This window comes from Halichoerus grypus, chromosome 1, assembly GCF_964656455.1.
Source record: "Halichoerus grypus chromosome 1, mHalGry1.hap1.1, whole genome shotgun sequence".
Classification (NCBI taxonomy): domain Eukaryota; kingdom Metazoa; phylum Chordata; class Mammalia; order Carnivora; family Phocidae; genus Halichoerus; species Halichoerus grypus.
The window spans coordinates 159985149-160008145 of NC_135712.1; the positions used below are offsets into that span (position 1 = coordinate 159985149).

At 40.5% G+C, this 22997-nt stretch overlaps 1 long non-coding RNA gene across 1 annotated transcript in view; it reads right to left on the reverse strand.

The window, feature by feature from the left end:
* Positions 1-1716: 1716 nt before the first annotated feature.
* The window catches only part of LOC118526962 (uncharacterized), a 79180-nt gene continuing 57899 nt past the window's right edge, over positions 1717-22997 (reverse strand). Inside the window, exons 3-4 of the long non-coding RNA XR_013448684.1 lie at positions 3540-3768; positions 1717-2086 (exon numbers count right to left, since the gene is read on the reverse strand). This is a non-coding gene — a long non-coding RNA (uncharacterized LOC118526962). The remainder of the gene's footprint in view (positions 2087-3539; positions 3769-22997) is intronic.

Genomic DNA, 22997 nt, shown 5'->3' on the forward strand with positions numbered 1-22997 from the left:
TCAATCTCCTCTCATGTCAAAAGGGACAACTGGGATTCAATGTCAGGAAAGTCTCAAGGTCACACCCCAAGCTGGTGGCAGAGCAAGGGTAAAATCTGTGGTTCCTCAACTCCAGATGGAGCTGATCTTTAGCTGGGACTCGGGACCCACTTCTGCCTTAGTTAGTAAATAGCTATTTCCCTAAGCCCTCCAAGGGCCCATGGCCCATCCCAGCGGCCCTGTCTCCTCCCCTAGAACCTTTCAGACATGTTCACAGTCCAAAACCTACAGGCCTAGCCTATAGACTGATGGTACCTAACGCTAGTCAGGGTATAGGATGACTGGAACTCTCACACGTTGGTCAGAGTGTAGGATGATACGACCACTTTAGAAAAATGTCTGACGCTTTCTTATAAAACAAAATATGCACCTCACCCATGCCCAGGCAAAATCACGCCTGGGTGTTTGCCAAAAGAAACGAAAGCATGTGTCCATACAAAGATCAGTTCAAGAATATTCACAGCAGCACTATTCATAATAGCCCCAAACTGGAAGCGACCCACATGTAGTCAACTGATGACTGGGTACATAGCTTGTGGGGCATCCTTGAGTACGTGAACAGCCTTAGACAAAACAGTACATGTGCAATGATTCCATTTGTTCTAGAACAGGCAAAACTCATCTATGGTGAAGTCAGACAGTGCTTGCCTCTGGAGGGTGGGGATGGGGCAAGCTTGACTTGGAACCAGCAAGAAGGAATTCCTGGGGTGATGGTATCTCTCTTTTTTTTAAATCGAAGTATAATTGACATCTAACACTATATTAGTTTCAGATGTACAACATAATGATTCAGTATTATATGTATTGCAAAACGATCACAATGGGTTGAGTTACCATCCGTCACCACACATAGTTACAGAATTTTTTTTCTTGTGATGAGAAGTTTTAAGAACTACTCTCTTAGCAACCTTCACATATGTAATGCTGTATTATTAACTATAGTCACTATGTTGTACATTACATTCCAATGACCTATTTATTTTATAACTGGAAGTTTGTGCCTTTTGACCCCTGGGTGATGGTATCTCGATGAGGGTCTGGGTTACATAGGTATGTACATTTGTCAGAACTCATGCTTGAAATTGGGGCATTTCACTGGATGTAAATTTTACCTCCAAGGAAAAAAAGGAAACAAACATGGAACCCTGCTTAATGATATTTATGCTGAAGTGTTTCTGGATAAAGTCCTGATGCCCACAACCCACTTTGAAATGCATCATTATAAGCTGGACATGTTTAGAGGTACAGATAGATGGATAGATTGGTGATGAAGCAAGTGTATAGTATGTAAAAATCTAGGTGATAGATACACAGGCATTCACTGTACAAGTCTTTTAACTTTTCTGTATGTTGAAACATTTTCATAATAAAATCCTGGGGGGAAATTTGTAGATTAACTAACAAAGGAGGTGTGGACAGCGGCTTCCCGGATCCTACTCAAGTGTCCTACTCAAGTAACCCTGCTGTACCAGTTGCTGACCAGATATTAAATTCTTGTGCAATCACAGTTGTCCCAGTTCAACATGCTTCCCTCTGCCCTCTGGGTCATGCTTCCTCCCTCCTCAGTCTACCCCGGGGCATCTGAGGGATAACAAATACATTGTTCACTGAAATAATCTTCTCATTAAAGTTACCTGGCAGCCCTTGGTAATAACACCAGTCTCCCTGAGCCCTCTAGTTTGTGAATTCATCACTGTCTTTGGAACGTCTGTTTATTTTTTGGATGTAGATCAAAGCAAAATTGAGATGTCCATTTGACAAACATTTGTTGAGCGTCTACTACATGCTAGACAGTGGGGATGCAGACGACATTAAGAAATGGTCAGGAGTTGCCTTAGCGGCCAGACTGGGAAGTTTTAGAGGTGGAGAAGGAGTGGGTGAGGAGAAGGGAAGGAGAACCGGCAGCAGACCCATGATCTCATCTTTCATGTCATGCTGAGAGGTTCGACTTCTATTCGCAAAGTAGCAGAGCTCTCCAAGCCCTCCTGAAAAGCTGTGTGTAAATCCTTTCATGTTTCAAACATTTTACGGAAATGCCCAGGAGATTCTGAAATGTAAAAAACAATTTGGGAGATATTTTTGGAAATAAAAAATTATTTTATATTGACAATCATTCAGTTTTACTTTTTTTTTTCATTTCAAATTTGAAAATATATCCTATCCCTTGCCTTAAAGTGGAGTGTCCTAATTATAAGACCCCTACACTCACATGGTCTTCATGACATCAGTGGGCCATCCGATTACAGATGCATGGGGTCATAGCTCTTGGATGAATTGATTCAATCTCAACACAAAATAGTTCAACATAAGAACGCAACCTAAGAAGGTTCGGAGGGCTGTAGGAAGCACCTGGTCCAATGTCGCCTCACTTTTTGGAGAAAAAAGATAAAACAAGGCAATATATACATGACTCAGAGCTACATGGCTGGTGAGAGGCAAATGATGAGACTCAGATCCAAGTTTTCAAATTCCAAATTCAATGTTCACATAGTCAGCTATCATTAAACGACCATTATCTGTTCCTTTTTTTTCCCCCTTAATCCATATTTTTTAACATTTCTTGAGGGATGGGTATAAATAAAACTTAATTCTAAATATTTTAAAATTTTCTATTATTTTAGAAGTTCTTGTAAGAAAAAATATTTGAGGGGAAATAATTACTCAAAATGGTTACAGATCTTAAATTCCACATATGAGTGAAATCATAAGGCACTTGATATAATGAGCACTGGGTGTTCTATGCAACTGATGAATCACTAAATTCTACCTCTGAAACTAATAATACACTGTATGTTAATTAAATTGAATTTAAATTAAAAAATTTAAATATAAATACCAAAAAAATGGTTAAAGCTCACGATCTATGATATAATTCAGTCACACACATTTCATATCACATGGCTCTCTGTTCAGAAAGAAACTTTCCAGCAATTTATGGATTTTGAAAACATGAACTACCTCACTAAAGGGTATTAAAATATCCTTCCATAAAGTCAAGTTCCACCAAATGAGAAAAGAGTTTTTAAAACAGGGTGACTTCTGGGGCGCCTGGGTGGCTCAGTCGGTTAAGCATCTGCCTTCGGCTTCAGGTCCTGGGATCGAGCCCCACATCGGGCTCCCTGCTCCGCGGGAAGCCTGCTTCTCCCTCTCCCACTGCCCCTGCTTGTGTTCCCTCTCTCGCTGTGTCTCTCTCAGTCAAATTAATTAATTAATTAATTAATTAATTAATTTTAAAAACAGGGTGACTTCTCTGAGTGCCCTATTGTTCACAAGGCAACCAAAACGATGAATGTTCCAGGCACTGTTCCGAGGACCATGCATGCATTAACTCATTTATGTTACAACAACCCTGTGAGGTATTGCTCTTATCATGGCTCCAGTAGGGAAACTGAGGCACAGTGATCCCTGCCCTGCTAAGAGGCAGAGATTGAACCAGGCAGTCTGGCTCCTGAGCTATTTGCTGAACCTCCCATGCAAGCCACTCGATAATGTCTTATTACCAATTCTACTGCAACTTCGTTGCTTCAGGGGAGTTGGTCCTTTGTGGTGTTTCAACTTTATCTTTTCTTTTTCCCCTTATGCTGTAGGGGATGGAAGTGAGAAACACCCTTGCCCAGATGCCCCTAGCAGCAGGGATCCAGCTGGGCTTTTCCAGGGGGAGGCACTTATGCCACCCAGATGCCAAAGGCAGGTTCCAGCCATGTGCAGCAGCAAAGGGAGCGTCAGCATCTGCAGAGACAAGCAACAGGCAGACTCCATTGTGACAGCGCGGTGGACACCAACGGGGGCATCAGCACATTCATTTACGCCCTGGTCTCTGGGCACCAACACCTTCCCCCCTTTATGCACCTCCAGCCCTTCTTAGTTGAAAACCAATTTCCTTCATATAATCCCTCTCTGCTTGAAATATGTAGGTCAATGCTTTTTTTTCTGGACTCCTGATTGATTCTGACACCTTACTTAAATGTATTGCATTTCCCTGTCTTCTGAAATGAATATAATGAACTTGTGTACCCTCGACTTGACAAATCACAATGCTGTAACAGTGAGGTCCCTGGGACCTATCTCAGGAGCACGCACATCTGCTGTCCCGCTTCCCAACATCACTTTGTAATGATGGGAGAAAAACTTATTTTTCAATTTATGAGCTATAATAAGATTGGAAGGCAAGAAAGGGTGCCCCCTGCAGACCAGAGTGTTAGAGGAATTTTAGGAAGGGAGAAAGCAGCTGGAGCCTGATGGGGCAGAGGGTAAAGGCTTTTTTCCCAAGGGAGCCCTGGAGAAGCCCTCTGATGGGCATCAGTAGGTAGAGAGAGCAGGAGTGAGCCATTCTTGGGCATCTGAGCCGCATCCAGAACCACTGGGGAAACCCAAGTCCTCCTCTCTGTGTACATACATTTCCTAGCAGTAAAGGCACTCCCAAGAAAGGGCAGGACCCCAGCTGAGGTCCTCGGTGAGAGAAGCAGAGCAGAGCAGACAGACACAGGGAGGATGCAGGACAGAAAGGGGAGTTGCTCAGCCAAGGACTGGGATACGGCAGAACACAGCCCTTCTTGCTGTGGTGCCTGGGGGCAGCTCCCTGACCTGCACCACACAGGGGACCTCTGCCAACATGGGTTTCACTTCCGGTTCACACACAAGCTGCCATCAGAAGACCCAGCACTGGGGGACAGAGGCCCATAGCAGGGGGACCGACACTGACCAGGATGGTCCTTCCTTAAGAAATACACACAGCAACGAATGGTCACCAGATATTTGAGGAAGATGGACAGAAACTTGAAGGACAACTGATCCTGAAGGAACCAGAGATGATTTGGAACACTCAAGAGAACACAGAATAAATCCTAAAGTTAATGTTTAACTTTTAAAATCTGTACTATCTTTGCATGATTCAAAAATCAAAGAAAAATAAGAAGGGATACATTGAGAAGTTTTGCTCCCACCCTTGCCTTTCAGCCATACTTTATGTGCAAAGGCAAGAAAATATGAAAAACATATACTTATTTTCCTTCCCGTTTTACACAGAACATGGCACGCTACCTGCATTAACAAAGCAGGTGGCTTCAACAACAGAAACCTACTGTCTCCATTCTGGAGTCTAGAAGTCCAAAATCAAGGTGGGCCAGGAGGGAAGGGTCTATTCCAGCCCTCTCTCCTTGGCCTGTAGAAGGCTGTCTTCTTGTTCATATGGTGCTCTTCCTATATGCGTGTCTGTCTCCAGATTTCCCCTTTTTATAAGGACACCAGTCGTATTGGGTTAGGCTCATCCCAATGACCTCATCGGCACTCAGTTACCTCTTTAAAGACCCTATGCTCAAATAAGGTGACAGAGATCCTGAGGGTTAGGACACGAATATACGAATTTTTAGGGGACACAATTCAACCCCTGTCACTACAATACCATTCTGCTTTTTTTCACTTACTAATGTGCCCCTGAAGACTTTCCCACATCAATACATAGAGCGTTTTTTCATTTTTTCATGGCTGTACATTACTTCGTTCAGAGAATTACTGTGGTGTATCTGATCACTCCTTCATACATGAATACCTGGGTTGCTTTTTCAATCTGCCACTATTATAAACTAAGCTTCACTTCCTAAGTGTGTTGGGTGTGTCTACATGATATGATCACAGCCATGGAGTTGCTTGGCCAAAGGGTAAAGGCATTTATAATCCTGAGAGATATTGCCAAAAGGCTCTTCTTGGGGGCTATGCCATTTTGCACTTCCCTCAACATTGTATGAGAGGGCTTGTTTCCCTCAGAGCCTCATCAACAGGCTATGTTGGTAATCTTTGGGATTTTTGCCTATCCCATAGTTAAGAGATGCTTTCTTCATACAGTTTCATTCTTATTTCTCTTACTAGTGAGGTTAAGCATATTTCAGCTATTTTAGGACCATTTGGATTTTTTTTTTTTTTTTTTGCGAATTGGCAATTTTTTATTGGGTTGTTACCTCATTTTGCTCTAGATTCCTAGCCACACCACACATTAACCAGATTAACCCTGTGTCTGTGATGTATGATGAAAGTATTTCCACAAATTTATCATTTGTCTTTTCACTTTGCTTTTTAAACTTTTCATTTGGAAAATTTCAAACACTGACATAGGTAGAGAGATTATATGGTGAACCCCATATACCCATCACTCAAATGCACCCATTACTAATGCACGGTAAATTTTCCTCTGTCTATAATCCCACTGACTCCCATCCCAGATTATTTTATTTAAAAAAAAAAAAGATTTATTTATTTTAGAGAAACAGAGAGAGCATGAACAGGAGGGGCAGAGGGAGAGAGAGAGAATCTCAAGCAGACTCCCTGCTGAGCACAGAGCCCAATGTGGGGCTCAATCTCACTACACTGAGATCATGACCTGAGATGAAATCAAGAGTCAGACGCTTAACCAACTACGCCACCCAGGCACCCCCCCATCCCAGATTATTTTAAACACATCCCACTCATCATAGCCTTCATTCATAAATAACCCAATCCGTAAAAGATTGTTTGTATCTCTTAAAAACAAACAAACATAATCACAATACCATTATCACATATACAAAATTAAAGTTTCCTTAATATCATCAGATAACCAATTGGTGTTCAAATTTTCTGAACATACATTACGATTAGTTAATATGTCTCTTAAGTCACTTTTATTTTTTATTTTTTTAAAGATTTTATTTATTTATTTGACAGCAAGAGAGGGAACACAAGCAGGGGCACAGGGAGGGGGAGAAGCAGGCTTCCTGCCGAGCAGGGAGCCCGACGAGGGGCTCGATCCCAGGACCCTGGGATCATGACCTGAGCCGAAGGCAGACGCTCAACGACTGAGCCACCCAGGCGCCCCTCTTAAGTCCCTTTTAATCTATAGGTTCAGCCTCTGTCACAGTTTCTTCTTTCCTTTGAAATGAATTTTTGAAGAGTCAGTTGGGCCGTCAGTCCGGCAGAAACCCCACCGTCTGGAGTTTGTGCGTGCGTCTCCGTGGTGTCTCTGAGCGTGTTCCTCTGTGGTCTGTACCTTCTGTAAACTGGTAGCTGATTTAGAGGCACTGCCAGATTTTGATTTGATTTTGGCCGGGGGCGGGGGGGGGACAAGACGACTTCATAGGAGGTGTTGTGAACTTCCTTCAAGAGGCGCTTCATGTCGGGTTGTCCCTCTTTTTGTGATGTTGGCAGCTGTTGATGATCATTGCCGAAATCCACTGGTATGTTCAATGTTGCAAAACAATGCCTTCCAGATTCTAGCATCCCTTCTTCATTTATTTTCTGGAATACACCTATAACGAGAAACTCATCATCTCTTCACTTAACTAGATGAGGAGTTTATGTGACAGAGGCAAAGTAAGTGTCTGTCTCTTTTCCTCTACTGTCACTTTAAAAAATAATGACTCGTTCCCTAGGACACTCCAAAGGAGGATATTGTATGCTTGCTATTATGAACTCATTTCTTTTAACATATGTTGTGTTTCTATCCATCATAGTTATTATCCCTCTTGATGCTCCATTTGTCCCATCTTTTGCCTGTGGGAGCCTCTCCAGGTTGGCTCCTGAGCGCTCCAGACACAACCTCAGTCCTCATCGTGACTTTCCCTGCTGTTCAGTCTAATGAGCTGTTGCGGTTCATCTTGCATATTTCTTACTCCAGACCTGGAGTCAGCTTTTCCTCCAAGAAGCCTGCTTTCTTTTTTGTGGGAATGGTATTTAGAGACCACAGTATGGACATACTTATGATATAATCTAGTCCATGTACTGTACACAGCATTATTTTCTGCTATGTAAAAGGAATCATCTGAACCCCAAAGTTCTCAGAAACCAGAAGATGCTTCCGGAAATAAAACATTCCGTGGATATAGAGAACGTCATGGGCATAGAGAAATACCAAATTAGTGACCTGGAAAATGAAACCCAATAAATCTAAGAGCAAAAAGACAGAGATGAAAAAGATGAGAGAAGAAAATTCAGAGACATAGAAGATAGATCCAAGGTTCAATACTCAATTATTAGGAATTCTAGATGAAATGGAAAGAAACAATGACATAGAGAAAATAATTTTTAAAATGATAATTGTAAATGCTGTTTGGCCCACAGGCACTGTCTTAGAAATGGGAACAGTAACTGAATCAGCTTCATCATGAAAATGTTAAAAAAAAAAAAAAAGTGAACTCTGTGGAGATGTGTTTCTGATGGACTAATTTATTACCTGGGCTCAGCATTCAGTTACATCTTTCTCTTCTTTTGTTTGTTATAATCACTTATATAATTCTGTAAAATTAGAAGACCCAGGTCTACTTGAGTTGAATCCATTTTGTATAAGGTCCCTCCCTTGGAGTGATGAAAATAACCCCAACAGCAAGCTGGTTTATCCTTTGAAAGTCTATTTTCTGGGAATCAAAGTGCCTCCTGTTAGGAAAGAGGATGTTAATAGCAGAAAAAAAAAGAACATACAGAGCAAACAAAATAAATACACTGAAGAGAACCTCTCAAACTGGGAAAAATACGGTATTGTGCTTTCTCTGTCGGCCTAGAGCAGGGGTGGGCAAAATCAGGTCTGCAGACCAAATCCAAGTGTGCCTGTTTTTGTAGGTCCTGCAAGCTCCGGATGCCTCTTCAATGGCTGGGGAAAAAAATCCAAATGAGAGTAATATTTTGTGACATGTGAAAATATATGCAATTCAGATCTCAGCGTGCATCTGTAAAGTTTCACTGGGACACGGCCACAGTGTCCATGTTGCAACGGAGGAGTGGAGGAGTTACGACAGAGGCCCACTAGCCAGCAGCATGGCTGGCAGCGCCTCGGATACGCACAATCTAAAACGCTCACTTTCCCAGAAAAAGTTGTCAACTTCTGGCCTAGAGGCTGTGGTAGCCTCACAACCTCCCCTTCAGCCCAGTGCTCTAAGGAAGGCAGTCTTCAAGCTAAAAGAACAGTGAGGGCCAAGCAGGATTTTATTTTACATGAAACTCACAGGCAGACACATTCAGGGGAAAATTCAGAAGGAAGGTCAAGAACAGAGCCCGAAGCCCTCAGAGATAAAGCAGGCCTTGTAAAAGGTAAGGGATTAGGCTTTCCCACCAGAATTTTCATTGGCAATACTAGCCATAAGACTACTGTGGAGCCATGTTTCAAAATTCTGGGGTGAAGACTTTGGAACCTAGAATCCTAGACCCACCCACACCTTAGATGAATGTGAAGGTAAGAGAAAGATGTGTAAAAAGACAAGAACTCATAATTTATTGGCCATAGTCTCTATATTTAAAAAAAAAAAATCTATCCTAGGTATTCTAGTAAAACAAACAAGGCTTGAATAAAAAGACCAAATAGGATATAGCAAATTGTGGCATCTGTATGTGGCCCAGAAAGAATGAGTGAGCCAGAATGAAAATAAAAAGGATCCAACAGGATGAGGGGTGTCAGTCTTTAATGTGTGGGAGAACCACACTGAGTGCCTATGAAAGATACAAATTCCCAGGAACTCTTTCGGAGATCGCAGTGGGGTAGTCTGGGGTAAGATGATGGATTTTAAGCAAGCTCCCCGGTCACTTCCTTAGCTCTCTTGGAAGAGCCGTACTGCATTCTGGCCTCTTGCCAGCCACAGTACTAATGGCAAAGAATGACATTTTCTTCTCTATGGGTCCAATCATACCACTGAGTATTTTCACTTATTCAGCAAATACTTATTCAAATATTTATTCAGTGCTTACTATGTACCAAGGCACTGTTCTCTTCTAGGCTTTTGGGCTATATTCATGTCAAGCAGATGAAAATCCCTGCCTGTGATGCTTTTTCTAAATTCCAGAAGGAACACTTACATGATCATCATGCAGTAAATGAAGTTTATTGGCTTTCCATTTTTAGAATCAGAGCACAGAAGACTTGTTCACAAAGATAAAACAGATGTAAATAATACAAACCTTGGCAACCTAAAAATAACAGGACTTACACAAAATTATATGATAAGGGATAAATGGAGGGGGAGAAGTAAGCATAAATTTCGTCATCTCTCCTGGTGGCAATCAGAGGGGTGAGGGGAGAAAAGTGTATGTAACAGCTGGGGAGGAGAAGTTCTCAATTATCATGAACAATGCTGCTAATTTTTTTTTTTTTTTTGCACAGTATTCAACTATTTCTTTAGAATAAATCCTAAAAGAAAAAATTGTTGGGTGAAAGGTTTTGATACAATAAACTGCCATGTGGTCCTAAAAAAATTGTACTATTTCGTCCATCCTAGGTACAAACTGCTAGTTATAAAATAAATAAGCCATGGAGTTAAAAGCTACGGCATAGAGAATATGGTCAATAATATTAAAATAAGGTTGTGTGGTGACGGTGAGTGACTACACTACATGATGAGCATTTCATGATGTGCAGGGTTGTCGAATTGCTATGGTGCACACCTGAAGCTGATGTCACATCGTACGTCAACTATATTTCAATTAAGAAAAAAGAATGGTATGGTCAGATCCACCCAAAGTATTAAGTTAACCATAAAGAAAATATTGTACTACTTTATAGTTCCGCTAAGAGTACAGGAAAGTACCCACTACCTGAAACTTCACCTACCTTGAGTTTTATCCAATTTTAAAAATTTCTTACTTGATATATATACAAAAAAAAAAAAAACAACAAACAAACCCTGACATCCCACAGTTTGAGAATTACATTTATTTGTCTACAACTAAAAGGAAATATTTACTTCATTTTCTACCTTTTTAATGTTTCTTGTCTTTGTGACTGGTCTGGTCATGCCATTCATTTCTTATTCATTTGTGCAAGCGCTTATATGTTAAAGACATTAGTTAGTTGCCTACTAGATAGATAGATACATACATAGCCAAATTTTCCCCAGTTCACATTTGATTTTAATCATTTGTGTGGTGGTTTGTCACATACAAACATTTAAGATTTCAAGTAGTCAATCTTATTACCATTTTCATTTGTTTTTCTTCTTGAGGCATCAGAATGACCAAGTCCTTCCCTACCCAGAAATCACCTACAATTTCCTCATTTTTTTATGTTGCTTCCTGTTATTCTTCCTTTTTTTAAACTCTTAGATTCTTAAACTATTAAAGACCTCTTGTGTTACATGTTATGAGACAGCGTTTCAAGTTATTCTTCAAATACCTAACAGAATTTATTAAATAATGCCACCAATTTAAGGCACTCCATCTAACAGACACCTATTCCCATAAAAGCATGAGTCAGGGTAGAGACTCCATTCTGTTCCAGTGAAATAGCTACCTGTTCTTCCCTCCACTCCACATTGCTTTATTTCCTGCAATCGCATTATAATGTTTCAGTATTCGATAGGGCAAGTCACCCCTCTTTGCTGTTGTCTTTTTTTCTTTTTTTTTTTAAGTAGGCCCCATGCCCAGCATGGAGCCCAATGCAGAGCTTGAACTCAGGACCCTCAGATCAAGACCTCAGCTGAGATCAAGAGCCAGACGCTTAACCAACTGAGCCACCCAGGTGCCCCGGCTGTTGTCTTTTCTAAATTGTATTGGCCATTCTCATATTTATTTCAAAAACTTATTAAAGTTTCAGTTAAATACAAAATAAAAATAAAAATTTAAATAATTTTTTAAAAATTAAATAATTTTGAAAGTATAGAAAACATTTTAAAAGTAAGCAAAAACCAACAAAACAAAAACCTGCCCCAAATTCCACCAACCAGGAAAAGAAAACAGCGTTAAGCATGGCATAAATATCATTCCAGACCTACATCAGAAGACATGTACAAATCAAAGGATTTGTATTTAATATTTGACTTTACCAAAAGAATAAAAACTTGTGTGAAATTTAAGAAATTGCTGAACTTCAGAAAAAATATTTTTTATAAGATGTCCCTAAAAGATTTCTCTAAGGTTATAAAACAATTGAAAAGTTTAATTTTTTGTATTTTTTTCTACATGCCTCAATTTTGGATAAAAACTATTGATACCCTGCTATGAAATATGAGATTTTTATTCTTACATCTCTTTCACCCACCGGCATCTTGTTAGCTGTATTTTCATTTTGTCAAGTGTTATAACACATTTGGTTCAATAAACATTTCCCCAGTTGCTCAGTTTTAGTCTGTGCTTTTATATGAATTTAACACGTAACATCGACCTTTTCTTTTTTCACTGAATAAAGGTAAAAAAATTAATCTCATCATTGGTTCTATTTAACGTCAAGTCATTCTTTTTACAAGAAGTGCCATATGCAATATTTCTTGGACTCTTCCATGCTTGAGTGTGACTTCCTGTTTCCTTTCTGCTAGAATAACTCTGTGGCTGGTCATCATCATCTTGGGTCACACCTTCTTCCCCTCAGAGCACTACCAGTATTACTCCACTGCAATGTCTACTAGAAATGAATGCTACTGTGGAGAAATCAAAAGTGATGTCCTCCCTCATAAATGACTTCTTTATCCATCTGGATGCCTGAAAAATTATGTCTTTAGTCTCAAAGTCTAATAACTTAACAATGTGTAAGGTATTGATTGTTCTGTATAAATTTTCCCCTAGATAATATGTGCCCCTATGAGCCAAAGATGTTATTGTTCTTTCACTACATGGGATAGGGATGTTTTCCTCTATCATATTAACGAAAATTCTTTCTGGTCAGTATCTTGAGTTCTATATTTGACTAACTCTAGTTATCTTTATGCTGGTTCATTTTGTCATTCCTTCAAATCCATCATCTTTTTTCCCCAAGATTTACTTACTTATTTTAGAAAGACAGAGGAAGAGAGAGCGTGAGAGAGTGCAAGTGGGGGAGGGGCAAAGGGAGAGAAATCTCAAGCAGACTCCCCACTGAGCACAGAGCCTGTGGCTCCATCCCACAACCCTGAGATCATGACCTGAGCCAACACCAAGAGTCGGACGCTTAACCTACTAAGCCACCCAGGGGCCTCCCCATCACCTTCTTAATTGCTTTAGTAGTCCTTTTGTATTTTTCCTCTGAAGTTACTGTGATTATCTTAAACTTTTTTTTTCTATATTAGGAATTTGATTTCTGGCTCTCTCTAAATTATGAATCAGATCTGTAATGGTGTTTGGAGTCTCATTGTTCTTCCACATCTCTTCTCTTTGCATCTCTATTATTTTATTACCCCTGTATTGAGCTAGTTTTATTGAATTCATACCCTCTTGCAGTTCTTCCATATCATGAAAAACACCTGGAGGTTTCCTTCTGCTCCTTAGATTATGTTTGCTTCCAGACTGGGCTCTTTGTTATTTCCATGCAACATTTTGTGCATTTTTGTTGTTACAAACTTGCATAGCTACATGCCATTTCTTTTCATCTTGCACATGCTAATGATGGTACCCATCTGTCCAGATCTTCTATTTGCTCTGCTATTATGTGGATAAGTTCTCCTTGATATTTTCCACCTGATCTGACACCCATTTGTCTTCCCCTCTGAGCCACAATCCATAGCCTGAGAAGCATGTGCCATGTAGGGTGGGGGGGCAATGTTGAGAGAGCTGAGGTGTCTAAAGCCCTTACCAGGGCACTGACCGTCACTCTCTCTCTTTTGAGTATTCATTTAATGTCTTATATCTGGGACAACCATCCTCACAGAGATGTGTCCCACTCTCATGGGCATTGAGTCATTTTCTTCATGTTTTGGGCAACACACCAAAGAATCCCGGGAAATGGCCCTTTCTGGCCTCCTCTATCATCTGTGCTGATGTGTGAGATGCCCCACTTTCAAAGATGTTCCTTCTCCCTTCCCCAGGGCTGCATAGCTACACATTCCATCCACTTTTCTTCCAGTTGGAGGATGTTTGTAAGAACTATCTGTATTTCCTTTTGTGGTAGGAGGTGAAAGGGAGGATATTCATGAGTTTGAAATCCCTCTCAGGGATCTCAGTAAATTACCTTAGGGACCATCTGACATGCTGAAAGTTAGACCTAGATTGGTGAGGAGGGAAACTACAAATACCTACAAAGTGAGAAGGAACCCTGGAGATTGCAGGAAGCCAAGGAGGAGAAGAGGAGAAGTGGAAAGGAGAGAGCCCAGCTGTATGGCCAGATGTTGGATAGCAAACATAAAAAATGACCAATGAAAGATCCACAGAAGCATATGCATCATTTCATGTGTTATGTTCAATATTAAACTGCTCCACAGCTTCAAAAGTTCAGCCAAATGGACTCCACACACAACCTTGAGGGAAAATATTGTGCTGGTTTTGTAGATGTCATCCCAGGAAGAGAAGGAGTGTGAAAAGAGCAAAGGTAGCACCAGTCTAGGACACAGATCACAAAATCAGTAGAAGCAGAGATTTCAAGTCAGCAGTGATCAAGAGAATTATAACCCCTCCCCGCTTACTAAGCCCCAGAAATATTGCCAGGGGAAAGCAGGTTTTAAGATTTCTTACCAGCCAAAGGGAGGATGGGGTGACATCCAAGATATTGACACATTTACAGATGTTTAATAATAAGAGTTACAAACTGCCCTTGAAACAGGTTTGGTCACATCCGTGTTTTCTGAGTTTTGGTAATGTGGAATTATAGTTTTTAGTGCTTCCTACATTATGAATGTGGGACACATCAGAAGACTTCTAAAGACCTCTCATATGTACATATTAGATGAAACTATTATTCCTTGGGAATCCCTTGGGAATTTTTTTCATTGAAGTAAAATTTACATACAGTGAAATGCACAGATCATAGTGTATAATTCAATACATTTTGAAAAATACCTACACCCATGTAACTAACACTCAGTCAAGATACAGAACATCTCCATCACCCCAGAAAATTCGCTTGTACCCACTTCTAGTCAACTCTCCCCATTCAAAGCAACCACTACTCAGATTTCTGTCACTATAGATCATTTTGTCTATTAAATTCCGTATAAATGGAATCATGCATATGTACCATTTTGTATCTAGCTTCTTTTACTCACATTTTGAGATTTTTGCTCATATTATTTTTGAGATGCATTATTTTGAGATTCAGTAGTTTGTTCCTCTTTTCCATTCTATGGATACGCTACAAATTGTATGTCTATTCTCCTACTACTGGACATTTGTGTTATGTTCAGTTTTTTACTATTTTTTCTGTGTATCTTCAGGTGAACCTACATTTTTGTTTCACTTTGGTAAAACCTGTAAGTGGCACTTCTGGGAACTGCATTAACTGTATTGGAAAACACCAGTTTTCCCAAGTTGTACCATTTTATACTCCCACAAGTCATATATGAGACTGTTGTTGCTCCATATCCTTGTCTACACTTGATATTGTCTGTCTTTTTAATGTTAGTCACTTGGTTGGACATATAACAGGACCTCATTTCAGGTTTCAAATTGCATTTCTCTGGTGACTAAGAGGTGAGCATCTCTTCATGTGCTCATTGGCTATTTCTGTTTCTTCTTTTTGAAGTACCTGTTTAAGTCTTTTGCCCATTTTGAAAAGTTGGGTTCCAGTGTCATTTGCTGAAGAACCAATCAGCTATGTGTAAGTCTATTTCTGGACTCTCTTCTATTCCAATAATCCATTTGTCCATTGTAACACCAATACCATGCTGGGTTTGATTATGTTAGCTTTACAGTAAGTCCTGAAATTAGACTGTGAGGTCTACAGCTTTGCTGTAGTTTTTAAAGATTTTATTTTTTTTTTTTTTATTTTTTTTTTTTTAAAGATTTTATTTATTTATTTGACATAGAGAGACACAGCGAGAGAGGGAACACAAGCAGGGGGAGTGGGAGAGGGAGAAGCAGGCTTCCCACGGAGCAGGGAGCCCGATGCAGGGCTCGATCCCAGGACCCTGGGATCATGACCTGAGCCGAAGGCAGACACTTAATGACTGAGCCACCCAGGCGCCCCAGTTTTTAAAGATTTTAAAGGTTGTTTTGGCTACTCTAAGTTCTTTGTACTTCATTTAAGTTTTAGAATTCACTTATCAATTTTTTCTGGGCTTTTGATTGAGATCAGATTAAATCTAAAGATCAGTTTCGGGAGATTTTACACTTTAACTAAATTGAACCTTCCAATTTATAAGCATGGTATATTTTCCCACTTACTTAGATCTTTAATTTCTCTCTGTTTTATATGCAAGTGCATTTGATATATATATATATATATATATGAATTATGATAATTTATATGCAAATAGTCAACAAAACTATGTGTGATTTTTTTTTAAATTCTGGAGTTCTAAATGAACTGATAAAAGACTCAGCACAGAAGGAGAAAGCAGTCAGTGAACACTATATAGAATTTTTAAGTGCTACTATAATAATGATAATTTGATTTTTAAACATGGTAGCAGCTCTTAGTGAAGAAAAATGAGACATTAGTCTCATTGAAGCCTTGTGTAAAACATCCTCTCCAGCCTTACCTCCCATGATTTGCTGTCCCGCTCTTCATCTGCTCCTCCCAGAGGTCTCTCCTCATTGCCACCAAGGCTGTCTCCTTGCTTCCAACTGAGTACCACTGCCTGGGGTCAGGTGCTCCTGGCCTCCTTCTCTGACCATCGAAATGTCCTAACTGCTCTCTGTGCCTCCAGTCTTTTAGCTGCCAATTCACCCCACATGCTAGACCCCAACGTTACTTTTAAAAACATACACCTGCACATTTAATATATGTTTGTTATTTCTGTTAAATAAAGTGGCTCAGATGCATTTTGTTGTTGTTTTTTTAAATATGGCATGCCAAATATATTCCCTATATATCTATAGTTATTTGGTTAAATTAGAAATGATTGGGGGGTGGCTCGGTCAGTTAAGTGACCAACTCTTGATGTCAGCTCAGGTCATGATCTCAGGGTTGTGAGATCGAGCCCAGCATCGGGTAAGCATGAAGTCTGCTTAAGATTCTGTCTCCCTCTTCCCCTTCCCCTCCCCACCCCTTATCTCTCTCTCTAAAAAAAGAAAAAAAAAAGATAGAAATGATTAATCCCCCAGTAAAGAAATTAAAAGTATATGTTATGAATAATTTGGTTGTTAGAACACCTGAATCATCAATCTGATTTCTTATTTAGTGATGAGAACATGAAATTTAAATACTGCATTAAAACAGAATACACCTTCCAACTCTTTGCAGAACACCCATTAACTTACCAGCAAACCAAACTGCTAGAATGCACCCTTTGCAGAAGAACAAATAGAAATCGAGTCTCCTTGATTGATGATTTGAATTGAGTCTTCCTGATTGTGACATAAATCATGATTTAAAATGTGATTAACGCTGGCCAGATGTGAATAAAATCCACACTACCTGGAAGCCACATATTCAAAGATGGATGGTTTGTCATCATGTAAATTATACTCAGAGAAGACCCCCGTGGAATTTTCAAAATATAGATAAGCAACAGGAAATTCCTACTCAATAGAATTACAGCTTTGTGTCTTAAAGTGGTGTATTCACTTTATTTTCATTATCGACGACTCTACAATCCATTCTACAAACCTGTCATAATTATGTCGAGAAAAAAAATATACAGAACAAAAAGATGTGGTCCGCCGCTGCGTTTCCGCTTGCCAAGCTGGGAGAGAAGAAAACGGAGCTATTATGCCACCCCGCTCTACCGCAACGTTCCAGCAGTTCCAATCGACAAAATAGCAGCCATCATGCTTTGCATCGCAATTTTTCCTTGCCATTTTCTCCCAGCTCATCATGACATAATTACATTCCATTTTTTCTAGCCAGGGGCCTGTGTTTTCTTTCATCCAGGACAGCAGCTGTGAGGCTCAACCTTGACGCTTCCACAACATGGTGAAATGTGCTTGCTTTCTGTTGCAGCCTTGACAATCCCAATTTCCACACTCCTGCTTGACAAATTTTCTTGCTGCCAAAAAAAATGCAATCAGTCCTGAAACTTTCACAGGGCTGTGCAAAGGAGCTTCCAGGGGGGCTTAGTACTTGTCTGTACTGTAATTGATCCTTGAGCCAAGTTGTTTGGAAATGTGTTGAGAACACTATCTGCTCTCATTCTTTTTATAGCTTCGTAATTGCTAAAGGAGAATTGTCTTTGTGTCAAACCCATCTGAACATTTTTATTCTTCTTTCTATTTATGTCTACTCATGTATACTCACATCAACATTTTCTGAGAGATGGGGACGTCAGGCCAAAGGCTTGTCAATAAAAATCCAGTGCTTCATGGCAAAAAATTCTAAGACCTTGTGTGGATGGTAACAATAGCTAACAGTTTTTTGAGTGTTGCTCTGTGATGGATAGATGTTCTAAACACTTTTGGTGAAATACCTAATCTATGCTTCACAAAACCCATGAGATAGGTGCTACTAGGATCCTCATTTTTCAGAGGAGGGAAGACAGGCCAAGAGAGATTGGGGAAACCACATCCGCTTGGATGTGGCTGTGCTGGGAGTTAAATCCAGGCAGCCAGAGCCCAAATCACGCGCCTTGCCCTTCCACCTTCTGTGGTGGTCATCACCAGCTCCCAAAACACAGGAGGTCCAGACTTATCCCCTCCTTGGGCTTGTTCCTCGGGAAGTAGTACAACGATATTGAAAACCTGATAGCCAGTCAAAGACTGGTTACATTGTGTCTACTAGATGCCTTCTTGAAATTTCTCTTCCTGATCATATAGAATTTAAATGGCTGTGGTCCTAGTTGTACGCTATTCATCTGAATATTCAGTTTCCTTCATCCCCACGTGGTGACACTGAATAGGAAAGGCAGAGATTCACAAGCCACCAGTGAATGGAGGCTTCCGTCGTCCTGTAAGGAGGCTCCATACTGGTGAGACCCCTTATGGGAAGATCAGAGACAGATGCCTGCGGAGCGCCAGCCGTTCTTCCCAGCCCAGATGCCAAACATAGGACTCAAGAGGCTTTCAGGATGACCCAGCCCCAGTCACCAACTGCCTACAACCTCATAAGAGACTCCAGGCAAGGACTACACAGCTGACACAGTCAACCCCCCAGCTCACGGACTTTTGCTCCTTTTTAGACCACTGTTTCGGGGAGCTTTGTCACACAGCCATAGATAACTAAAACACCAGGCAAAATAGCAGCAGAGAACATGGGGGAGAAAACATTCCAGCAGGCTCACATTTTAACCAAATGTTTGTAGAAGGACCCACTGCTGTGATGTACTCATAACACCTGTTGCGTTGGGGCTGCGGTTAGTATGTAAGTAGGCAACGTTACCTGTTGGACTTTTATCCCGTGGACTGGGTCTGACTCGAAGAGTGAGATAACCCATTCTGTCAGTTATCAAAATTCTGCCTATCATCTGGGGACTGGGAAGAATCTATCAATCCAGAAACAAGAACCAAGAAGAAGGGCTTTATAAAGGCATATAAAGTAGAATCACTCTCTTGACCAGGCAGTGAACGACTTACCGCGTCTGAGAGGCTGAGTCTGTGAGCTGTTGGTGACGCCTTCTGTGTGGACACAGGCCAGGAGCAGGGAAGGAAGAACCCATGTCAAGAGCCTGTCTAGTTGTACCAGCCTCTGGGGCTTGGGGAGGGAAGAAGCGAGTGGCACAAGGCCTGTGTCCCAGTCAAGTCTGTTAAACTAAGATCTTTTGTAAGCTGAACTCTTTTTATGCTTCTTGTATGTTCCCAGTTTTCACTTTTATTCTCCTTGATATTTAACAAGGTCTTTTTAAAAACTCTGTCCTGCTTTGCCTATGCTATGGGAAATCATATTTGGGCCACAGTTTTATTGTTTTTTTTTAAGACTTTATTCTAAAGTAATCTCTACACCCAACATGGGGCTCAAGCCCACAACCCCGAGATCAAAAGTCACACGCTCCAATGACTGAGCCCGCCAGGCTCCACTGGGCAACAGCTTAAAAAGGGAGTAATACAATAGCAACACAACAACAACAACAACAAATAATCCAATTAAAAATGGGCAAAACACCCATACAAACATTTTTCAAAGAAGATATACAAAAGGCCAACAAGTACCTGAAAAGATGTTCAACATCAGGGACATGCAAATCAAAATCAAAGTGAGATAGCACCTCACACTTGTTAGAATGGCCATCATCAAAAATACAAAAGATAACACATGCTGGCAAGGATGTGGAGAAAAGAGAGCCCTCGTGCACTGTGGGCGGGAATGTAAACAGGTGCACCCACTAGGGAAAACAGTATGGAGGTTCCTCACAAAATTAAAAGTAGAACTACCATATGATCCAGCAATCCCACTTCTGGGAATATATCCAAAGGAAATGAAATCAGTAACTTGAAAAGATATCATTGTAGCATTATTCACAATAGCCAAGACATGGAAACAACCCAAGTGTCCACTGGTGGTTGAATGGATAAAGAAGTTGTGATATGTGTATACACACACACACACACACACACACACCAATGTATACACACAATATATACAATTTTATATAAATGTATATATATATACATATACACACACAAATGGAATATTATTCAGCCATAGAAAACAAGGAAATCTTGTCATTTGCAACAACATGATGGACCCTGAGGGTATGATGCTGAGTGAAATAAGTCAGACAGAGAAAGACAAATACTGTATGATTTCACTTATATGTCTAAAAAATCCAAATCTTAAAAAGCCGGAACCCAGAGAAAGAGAGAGTAGAGTGACAGTCACCAGGGGCTGGGGGCTGGGGGAAGTTGGCAGATGTTGGCTGAAGGCTGTAAACTTCCAGCCGCAAGATCAACAAGTCCCGGAGCGCTAGCGTACAGCATGGCGACCACAGCTAATAACACTGTATTATGTACTTAAAGTTTGCTAAGAGAGTAGACCTAAGTGCTCCCACCACAAAAAAGAAACAGTAATTATGTAATTAGGGTATTATTTTCCTGCATTGTGGTTTGCAAATCACGCCCAAGTGGAACGCCAGGGTAAACATGGAAGTCATCTCAAGTGCTTCCCTTGGCTCAAAGATCATGACTCTAAGCTACTCACTGTCTAATGCCTGAGAAGTACTGCTTAAGTTTTGTCCATTTTTAAAACAGTTATTAGTGGTAGAAGGTTACATCTAATACCAGCTACTCCATCATGATCAGACTGGAAGTCTGTTGAATAAGTATATCAAAATAGGACAGCTCAAAGTTACCTAACATAACTGAACCCTGAAAACTAACTTACTGGCTATCTCCCTCTGGGCCCATCCCATAGCTGAGCTGCTGTCTTGAGCACAGGTCCTAGTCTCCTCTTTCTCACCAGCATGTCCTACAGCTGGTCCCATTCCAGTTGACATTCTATCCTTTTTTCCCCTCTCCTTCCATTCTGAGCCTTTCCTGAGATACGGGAATTACAAAATGGCCATTGTTTGGAGGAAAGTGAAATTCAAGAAAAAAGCTCAAAAGGGTCTCAAAACACAAAGATCATATAACATAACGTGAAACAGGACAATGGCTTCTAAACATGGGAATATATTCTATTGAAAGACAAATACAACATGAGAAATTAGAAACCCCTGAAGAGCTGTTGGCTTGTATTGCATTTTAACAAGGCAGAAAATCCTCTGGATAACATACCCTAACAGAGGAACAGCAATGACAATTCAAAACTCAAAACAGCTCTTCAACGCAAAACAGGAAAACAGATTCTATATATATAGATAGATAGATCTTACACTTGAGGTGGTACTGAATGACCTCCCATTCCCAATCTCCAGCTGAGGTTAAATAGACAAATAAGGCATGTTCGGGGGGCGCCTGGGGGGTTCAGTCAGTTAAGCATCTGCCTGGGGCTCAGTTCATGATCCCAGGGTCCTAGATCGAGCCCCACATCAAGCTCCCTGCTCAGCAGGGAGTCTGCCTCTCCCTCTGCCCCTCCCTCCATTCGTGTGCGCACGCTCCCTCTCCCTCGCTCTCTCTCTCAAATGAACAGATAAAATCTTTAAAAAAAAAAAAAAAAAAGGCATGTTCCAGGTAGGCAGTCAGGAAGGTCCCAGGAATATTCTGGGCACCTGCCGTAGCTGACCAATACTGGGATTGAAGATTTGTCACAAAGAATCTATAAAATGGAAATAAACATATAGACAATTGACAACCTATTCTATGCAATACTGGGCACACTACAGGTGCTTTAAAGTATTTTTGAATAAAAATATATAACCCAAATCTTTAAGCATTCATCCCAAAGCCTTCCCTTCATGGGCCACGCTTAGATTCTTAGATTCTTCCCTGGTTCCCTCTGTTGACCCGAGATCTTATCCACTCACCCTGTTTACTGTTTTTGAAAATTTGTTTAACTTGGAAACCACTGTTGCATCTCTCCACAGCATTCTAGCTTCACATCTGGCTTTGGGGACCATCAGCTTGCTGAGTGCATTCCCGCCTGCTTATATTTCTACAAGCTTTATTTTGGAAACTCGGTGCACTTTGGCTTTGAAACATGTGTACAGAAGATTTTTAACATAAGAAGCCCCGCACGCATTGTTATTTTTAAATAAATGTATGCAACTGTTAAATTTTGTGCTTCTTGGGTTTTGTTTTCCACAGCTGACTGGGCACATTCCAAGTCAGGAAACGAGCTCAGCGAAACAGCTGCCATGAGCAAGGGGACCGTGGCCGCGAGAGAGAACGGACGACAAAGTCTGCTACTGTATTGACACAATGTTGTGCCGATGTTTCATATGGCATAATAAAGTGCCATATGAAATCCTAAGGTATGAGACTTCCATGCAAGACTTCTTACAGGTTCAGAAAATCAAAACTATATGGACATACTAACACATATATATAGTATATATAGTACATACACGTGTTAGTATATATAGTATAACACATGAAATGTAACATTTATCTTAAACTATGGTGGGTTCTAAGTCTAATGAATATTCAGGTGGTGGAGCTGGAAGAAACTTAACATTTTTCTTTCTGGAAAGCAGTAATTTTGTTCTAATTTCAACCCTGCTTCTACCTAGCTGCGTAACCATAGGTGAGTCATTTAAACAATCCGAGTTGTCTTAATTTTCTTGTTTGAAACCGATGATTCTCAGAATTCCATTATTGTACCCTTCTTTCCTTCCCATCCCACGCCCCTGGAAATCTCTAAT